The sequence below is a fragment of the Caretta caretta genome, chromosome 4, assembly GCF_965140235.1.
Source record: "Caretta caretta isolate rCarCar2 chromosome 4, rCarCar1.hap1, whole genome shotgun sequence".
Lineage (NCBI taxonomy): Eukaryota > Metazoa > Chordata > Testudines > Cheloniidae > Caretta > Caretta caretta.
The window spans coordinates 48978269-48987097 of record NC_134209.1 but is presented as its reverse complement, the minus strand read 5'-3'; the positions used below and the strand labels follow the sequence as shown (position 1 = coordinate 48987097).

The 8829-nt window shown below is 39.1% G+C and overlaps 1 long non-coding RNA gene across 1 annotated transcript; it reads right to left on the bottom strand.

Annotated features, from left to right (window-relative positions):
* Window positions 1–5013: 5013 nt before the first annotated feature.
* LOC125635360 (uncharacterized) lies at window positions 5014–8829 on the bottom strand. The gene is made up of 2 exons (XR_007356240.2): window positions 7724–8829; window positions 5014–7230 (listed from the first exon to the last, which is right to left on the bottom strand). It is a non-coding gene; the product is annotated as an uncharacterized LOC125635360 (long non-coding RNA).

Below are 8829 nucleotides of genomic sequence, written 5' to 3'. Positions count from 1 at the left end.
GGAAAAGAAGCCCTTGAGGAATTCCACCATGATTTCAACAACTTCCATCCCACCATCAACCTCAGCCTGGTCCAGTCCACACAAGAGATCCACTTCCTGGACACTACGGTGCTAATAAACAATGGTCACATAAACACCACCCTATACCGGAAACCTACTGACCGCTATTCCTACCTACATGTCTCCAGCTTTCACCCTGACCACACCACACGATCCATCGTCTACAGCCAAGCTCTGCGATACAACCGCATTTGCTCCAACCCCTCAGACAGAGACAAACACCTACAAGATCTCTGTCAAGCTTTCTTACAACTACAATACCCACCTGCGGAAGTGAAGAAACAGATTGATAGAGCCAGAAGAGTTCCCAGAAGTCACCTACTACAGGACAGGCCTAACAAAGAAAATAACAGAACGCCACTAGCCGTCACCTTCAGCCCCCAACTAAAACCCCTCCAACGCATTATTAAGGATCTACAACCTATCCTGAAGGATGACCCAACACTCTCACAAATCTTGGGAGACAGGCCAGTCCTTGCCTACAGACAGCCCCGCAACCTGAAGCAAATACTCACCAACAACCACATACCACACAACAGAACCACTAACCCAGGAACTTATCCTTGCAACAAAGCCCGTTGCCAATTGTGCCCACATATCTATTCAGGGGACACCATCACAGGGCCTAATAACATCAGCCACACTATCAGAGGCTCGTTCACCTGCACATCCACCAATGTGATATATGCCATCATGTGCCAGCAATGCCCCTCTGCCATGTACATTGGTCAAACTGGACAGTCTCTACGTAAAAGAATAAATGGACACAAATCAGATGTCAAGAATTATAACATTCATAAACCAGTCGGAGAACACTTCAATCTCTCTGGTCACGCAATCACAGACATGAAGGTCGCTATCTTAAAACAAAAAAACTTCAAATCCAGACTCCAGCGATAAACTGCTGAATTGGAATTCATTTGCAAATTGGATACTATTAATTTAGGCTTAAATAGAGACTGGGAGTGGCTAAGTCATTATGCAAGGTAGCCTGTTTCCTCTTGTTTTTTCCTAACCCCCCCCCCCCCCCCCCAGATGTTCTGGTTTAACTTGGATTTAAACTTGGAGAGTGGTCAGTTTAGATGAGCTATTACCAGCAGGAGAGTGAGTTTGTGTGTGTATGGGGGTGGGGGGGGATGTGAGAAAACCTGGATTTATGCAGGAAATAGCCCGACTTGATTATGTAAAGAATTGTCACTTTGGATGGGCTAGCACCAGCAGGAGAGTGAATTTGGGGGGGGGGGTGGAGGGTGAGAAAACCTGGATTTGTGCTGGAAATGGCCCACCTGTTGATCACTTTAGATAAGCTATTACCAGCAGGACAGTGGGGTGGGAGGAGGTATTGTTTCATATTCTCTGTGTATATATAAAGTCTGCTGCAGTTTCCACGGTATGCATCTGATGAAGTGAGCTGTAGCTCACGAAAGCTCATGCTCAAATAAATTGGTTAGTCTCTAAGGTGCCACAAGTACTCCTTTTCTTTTTGCGAATACAGACTAACACGGCTGTTCCTCTGAAACTCTGTCACTTGTTCACATTTTAAAATTTGTCATGGAATTTATGGTTTACCTTCTGTCCCTAATGTTTTGTTGTTAACATGTTTCCCAGTAATGTCAACTAACTTCACTTTACTTCTTGACTCTTTCCCCAGTTTACATGGGGTTAGAGGTACTCACAATTGTCCGCCTCTCCTTCCAGCCCATGGCACTGGCTTGTAGGTCTTGAGGTTCCATTTCTTTTCTTTTCAAACTTCACAAGACAAAGTCTTTCCATCATATCCTTGATCTTTCACATTATTTTTTTGATGTCCTCTTCCTCCCATGATTTCTTTGCTGGTTGTTCTTCTCTCACTCTTATTACATACCCAGCCCAACTCAAATGTTCATTCTCCAGCCTGTCTATCACTGATAATCCTAAATTCATCTTCCCCCTAATTTCTTCCATGCACACTCTTTCTACCCTTCATGTGCCTGCCATTCTCCTCAGTATATTATTTTCTATTACCTGTATCTTCTTTTCTTCTATCTTTGAAAAACACATCAGTTCCAAACCATAGAGCAGGCAGAGACAAAATACAAGCAGCATACACTTATCCTTTCAGATGGTTACTTAACGGCCAATCCCACAGTACTCCTGCCACCAACTAGTAACACTGCTAGTAACTAATAATGTTATCCATGAAATGTGGCTTTTTAAACTACTATCATTTTGTAATATCTAAGTCCTAATGTTTTCTAATTTTTATTATTCCATAAAGTGCTTTTTAGACATTCACACAGTTCTTTCATTTTAACATTCATAGAATCTCAGGGTTGGAAGGGACCTCAGGAGGTCATCTAGTCCAACCCCCTGCTCAAAGCAGGACCAATCCCTGATTTTTGCCCCAGATCCCTAAATGGCCCCCTCAAGGATTGAACTCACAACCCTGGGTTTAGTAGGCCAATGCTCAAACCACTGAGCTATCCCTCCCTCCCCCCTATTAATGGGGGATGTGAATTAAAATTTTGACTCGGCACTCATGAGGAAAAATTCCTATTGAAGTCAACAGGAATGTGTAAGTGGTGTATTTTTGGGTCCCATATTAGGTAGGTTTCAATTATATATAAGTATATAATTAGCATATGCTCATGACAGAATGAGGGCCATGTATGCTGATAAACATATAATAAAGGGAGCTTGTGTTGTTGTGGTTATGCTCGGGGTTGGGGAAAATCATATTGAAGCTGAGGTGTGTAATAGGTGCCCTTCATTCAAGATAAATTTAAAAAAAAATTAAGCACCTGTATGGAATAGCTGACATGACAGGAACCACTGCCTAGAACACAGGCCACATGCAAGGCTGGAGTAGGAGCTGAGCCATGAGGGGTTTCTCCTGGAGTGTGAATGCAAACACACAGGGCTGTGTGTTGTTTGAGGGAACTCTGTAGGAGAAGAAGGATCATGAACACCACAGAAACACACAGAGAAGGCAGCAAAGCCCCAGAGATTACCAGAGAAGCACTTGTAGCATGACCCTGAGAAAAGAGCGTGAGCTTTTAGGTAGAGTGCTGGCAGGAAGGGGGCTTGGAACTGTGAACAAAGAAACCATCTCCTTCTGTATACTTCCCATTGTATTCAGGGAAACAGGATTTTGTATATATTCTTTGTAAATAAAGATGATTGCATCAAAGAAATACCTGATTCCATCATCAATTTCTCCTAACAGAAACAACCTCTTACCCTGAATATTGGGTAACCACTTGGGCCAAAAGGGATACCATTATTACAAATATTTTGTCTTTCTGAAGCGTTTATAGTAAGATTGTTCCCAGTCCAGCTTTTTATAATATACTATTTCTGTAGGAGATTGATTCAAGATTTTAAAATGTAGTCCAAAAATGTTTCAGGTTCAGCCCAAAAATCAGTCTAGTTTTGTCAAAATGTTTGCTGAGGATCACTAACCTTCAGGTGAAATTTGGTTAGTGTGAGAAAGCAGTGATGGAATCCTTAACCAGATACAATGTGATTGTTTCAGCTGAGTTTCACTTTGAATTTGGGGGTTATACTTCTGAATCTGAAATTGAAAGCAAAACTCCAGGAGGAAGAACCCATGTAAACTTAAAAAAAGTGCAAACATGAAACCCCTGCAAACAGAAACACCAGTCTCACACAGCTCCAGAAGTCAGAGATAAGAGACACAAATTTAACTGTTATTCTTTATAATCTTCATTTAGGTCCAAGTCCTAGTCCAATATGGCAAAACTCACAAAACTTTCCCCAAAGTGAAGGAAAATCAAAAACAGAGAGGTTTTGTGATGTTTAGGGCCATTAAATTTAACAGTACATTTTAGCTGACATAATATTTGGCCTTATCTACCTTAGGATTTAATGGTATATTGTTAGAACATGTCAACTGACTTGTTCTAATTAATATGGTTTAAAAGTCTAATAAAGACAAAGTAGTATATCCTCTATCATAACATTTTATTTTATTTAAATATAAATAACCTGCTAAGTTGATCAAGTTAAAGCTAAGGCTCCCCACCAGATATTAACTCAATTAGTTTTCCATATGTTGTAGGCAGCGTGACTTGTCTACATTAACCTTTTGAAGCACGTTAGCTGACAAGTTCTAACAGCACAAGTTTTATCCTCATCTATTCAAAGGGTAAAATTTTCAAAAGTGCCAAGTGACTTACAAGCCTAAGACCCATTGACTTTCAATTAAATGTAGGCTCCTAAGTAACTATTGAGATTTTTAGTTAAGGCTTGTGTGCCAAGGTATTGGTAATACTCATCCCCTTTCTTTATCTCTGAATGACAGACTATCATCTCAGCCAAGATGAATAGAAACGTAAAGATGAATTAAACTGGAATGGCAAAGGATTTAGCTTTCTACATTGCCATTAGGTTATTGACACTGTTATCAGAAATATATGGTTTACAAAGAGGAATTAGAGAATAGATAAGGAAAGGCAGTCAGTCAGGAGTCAGGAGAGATTTAGGAACAATTAAGTCAATAGTGAAGATTACAAGTAAGCAATGTGTCATGGTAGTGAGTCTTCCCCCCTTCTGCACCCTCCATTTCCCTGCATATCTCATAGTTTCTGATTAACATTCTCAACATTCTATGACAATGAGGGGGTTCTAAGCGCAAACATCCACTATAGGGCTGCAACAATGACAGAATTGTTCCAGCTACAAGGGGCTGGTTCAATAGTGCAAGGTCACTTCAGATCCCACCCTGTATATACCTTCTTCCCTCTACCCCAGACAATAATCTAGCCTCATTTATTTTAATGCTTATCGAATTGCATTTGAGAATTTCAACCAAAATATAAAAAGGAGGCACCAGCATAGAGGACTGTAACAAAGTGCTTTGTGCTTGTGTGGTTCTAATACTTTAGTCAACATGAAATGTTTTAACAATTTGTTCAACTCTGTGCATTTGTAGAATCAAATTAAGGGAAGCACCAGGGTTATTTATATTTAATGTCAAGTTTTAAAAATACATTATTTTGTGCAGTTTGTGTTAGTTTTTCACACAAAAGATTCAAATAATAAGACAATCAAAAGTAATACATATGGACAAATGGGGTAATTCCCCTTTTTACGGTGGCCAATATACACACATGAGAAGCCCCTCTGATTTTAATGAGAGTACTTATAAGTAAGGCAACGATGATTTGGCTCAGCAACACAGCCAACAATACACTCCATTTTTAAACAGTAACACTTTTTGGCTAACTAAAACCACAAATAAAACAACACAAAGCATAATCCTAACATTTTTTCCCAATAACAGAGACTTGTATATAGCATCATTTATATTGAGCCTGTCCTCAGTTCTTGGGGGAAAGGAGTATTTGAAAATGCAGCAGCCTTGGAAGAAAGGACTAAAAAAAATATATTACTTTTTTTTTTTTAAAAAGATTGAACAGCATTGAATAGTTTCCCAGTGCCTCCTGGGATGAGAATTACCATTGTTAATACTTTTTGGTAACACAGTGTTTAAATCCTTCAACTAGTGATGAAAACAAAGTCAGACACCCTGAAGGCAAGTAGAATCAAACTGTTTGTGTCTCCCCCCACACTTTAAGTCAAAGAAATTGTGTTCCTTAAAAACAATAATAAATTCTGGAAGGGGTGGGTATGCTATTCTTATCCAGTACCACACTAATGATTATAGAATGCAGCTGCTATGACTTTTTGCTCAAACCTATAAATATGCTTTCCATTTACTATATATTTTGATTGCATTCCCTTTCAAATTCAAATTGTCACATGTTTTTAAAAATATAATTGTCTATGAGGGATTTGTGGTGTGAATATTTAGGATTTAATCTCGAGAAGTGATGAGCACCCATCAATTTCAATGGGAGTTGAGAGTGCAGATGCAGAGCACCTTGCAAAAATGGGCCGTTACGCATTAAGAACAATCCATAGTAGTTCAATTTTCTTCTTTTAGCCTTGGCTAGAAAATGAATGATGGTGGAAAGAAGAACTGGCAACAGACTGATTTACTTTCAGTTCTAGCGTGGTCAGACTTTTTATTTTCACAGATTCATATATTACAAGGCCAGAAGGGAAAATCTTATGTATAACACAGGCCTCAGGTATAACATGGGACATAGAACTTCCCTGAAACAATTCTGAGAGCATTTCTTTTACAAAAACATGCAATCTTGATTTAAAAATTGCCAGTAATGGAAAATCCACCATGACCTTTGGCAAACTGTTCCAAGGGTTAATTGCCCTCACTGTTAAAAATGTATGCCTTATTTCCAGTTTGAATTTGTCTAGCTTCAATTTCCAGCCATACTCTCATGTTATACCCATCTCTGCTAGATTTAAGAGACCACTGTCAAGTATTTGTTCCCCATATAGTTTCTTACAGATTGTAATCAAATCACCCCTTAAACTTCTCTTTGTTAAGCTAAATAGATAGATCTCCTTGAGTCTATCACTATAAGGAATGTATTCTAATCCTTAAATCATTTATCAACATCCTTCTTGACTTGTGGACACCAGAACTGGACAGAGTATTCCAGCAGCAGCTGCACCAGTGCCAAATACAGTGGTAAAATGACCTCTCTACTCCTACTTGAGATTCCCCCCATTTATGCGTCTGTAGTAGAGTAGTTGGAGGGCTAGGTGGCCTAGGGTTAGCATACCTGGTTTTCAGTTTCTCACCTCCCAGCAGGAAGGACCTTCCTTCTAGTTCCTAACACTTATATGTGGCTTATCCTCACCTCAGCATTTTCAGTGTTCTTACCCTCTCCTTACTAGAGGGGGCGGTGGAGCGAAAATGAGGTTTTATGCCCCTCTTGCAACAAGGACAGTAGTAGGGGAGCCTGGGCCATCCCACTCCACCGGGCTCTGAACTAGGGCCCTCCGAGGGTCAATAATATTAGGCACTCTAGAGTGCTTCAGAGCTGCCTCTGTGGATCAGTTCTTACCATCTGTCTCCCGCAAAGTCTTTAAGTCCAATATAAGATAGCATAAGAAAAGAGAAGACAACTAAACCTTCAGCCCCAACTATGATCAGCAGTCTTCTTCCTCACAGTGAGGCTTCTTTGGCATCCTTGTTCAAGGGTCCTCAGGATAGGTTTGCCTTTCTGCCCAGCCTTGCCCCTTATGAGCCCTTTTGGCCACAGCATCACACCGATAGCTCTTGTTCAGCTGATTATCCTAAAAAAAAATTCAAAGTTACTTCTACCCAGGATAAAGTCCCCCATCCTGTAAGTGGGACCTACATTCTTTATTCCTAGATATATACATTGACATTTATCTGTATTAAACCACATATTGTTTGCTTGCACCCAGATTATCCGGATGATCCAGATCGCTCTGTATCGGTGACCTGTCCTCTTCATTATTTACCATTCCCCCAATTTTGTGTCATCTGCAAACTTTATCAGTAATGATTTTATGTGTCATTGATAAAAATGTTAAATAGCATAGGGACAAGAATTGTTCCCTGCAGCACCCCACTAGAAACATATCCATTTGATGATGATTCCCCGTTTACAATTAAATTTTGAGACCTATCAGTTAGCTAGCTTTTAATCCATTTAATGTGTGCCATGCTGATTTTATATTTTTCTACTTTTGTAATAAAAAATATCATGTGGTAACAAGTCAAACATTTTACAGAAGTTTATTACATCCACTACAACATTACCTTTCTTCCAGTTTTCTGGAACTTCCCCAGTCTTCTAAAACTTATTGAAAATCAACATTAATGGTACATCAAATCCTCAGGCAGCTCTTTTAAAACTCTTGGATGCAAGTTATCTGGACCTGCTGATTTAAAAAAGTCTAACTTTAGCAGCTGCTGTTTAACATCTTTCTGAGACATGAGTGGAATGGAAAGAGTTTTATCATAAGACTACATCATCAGTTTTTCCCCCCCAAATATAGAACAGAAACATTTATTGAACACTTCTACCTTTTCTGCATTATCACTGATAATTCTACCAGTTCCATCCAGTAATTAATCAATACCATTATTAGGATTCTTTTGTTCATAATATACTTAAAAACTCCTTCTTATTGTCCTTAACTGTGCTGGTCAGAAAAATTCTTCTTGTGTCCCTTTGCTACCCTTATCAATTTTCTACAGTTCTTAGCTTCTGATTTATATTCATACTATCAACTTCCCCTTTCTTCCATTTGTTAAATGTATAAATATTTTTATATAGCTGTCTTCACTTCCCCACTGAACCAAGTCATTTTTTTTTTAGCCAATATGGCCTTCTTCCTTGATTGTGATATTGTAGCTTTTGGGCATCTAGCAAAGTGTTCTTAAACAATTCCCAATTATCATGTACATTTTCCTCATTACATTCTTGCTCCCAGCTGATTTGTCTCATCATTGTTTTCAGCTGTGGGAAATCAGCCCTTTTAAAGGACCAAGTGTGTCTATATATTACTGGTCTGAACTTTGTTCTGTTTGCACATTATAAATGTAATCAATTCATGATCACTTGTACCTGAGCTACCATTAATTTTTAGTTCTGTGATCTGTTCCTAGTCTGTCAAGATGAGGTCTAATATAGAATTCCCCAGTGTTTGATGTAACGTTTTTTGTTAGGAAACCATCATCTATAATATTTAGATGATAACATTCCAAGGATGGTTTAGTACTGGCAGCATGAGACCTCCAGCATATATCACTCAAATTGGAGTCACCCATGATCGTGTAGGTTTTCTTCCTACACATTATAGATAGGTGAATAAGAAGTCCGTCATCCCGCTCCCCTAGTGTGATGTGGTGGTCTGTAGCAG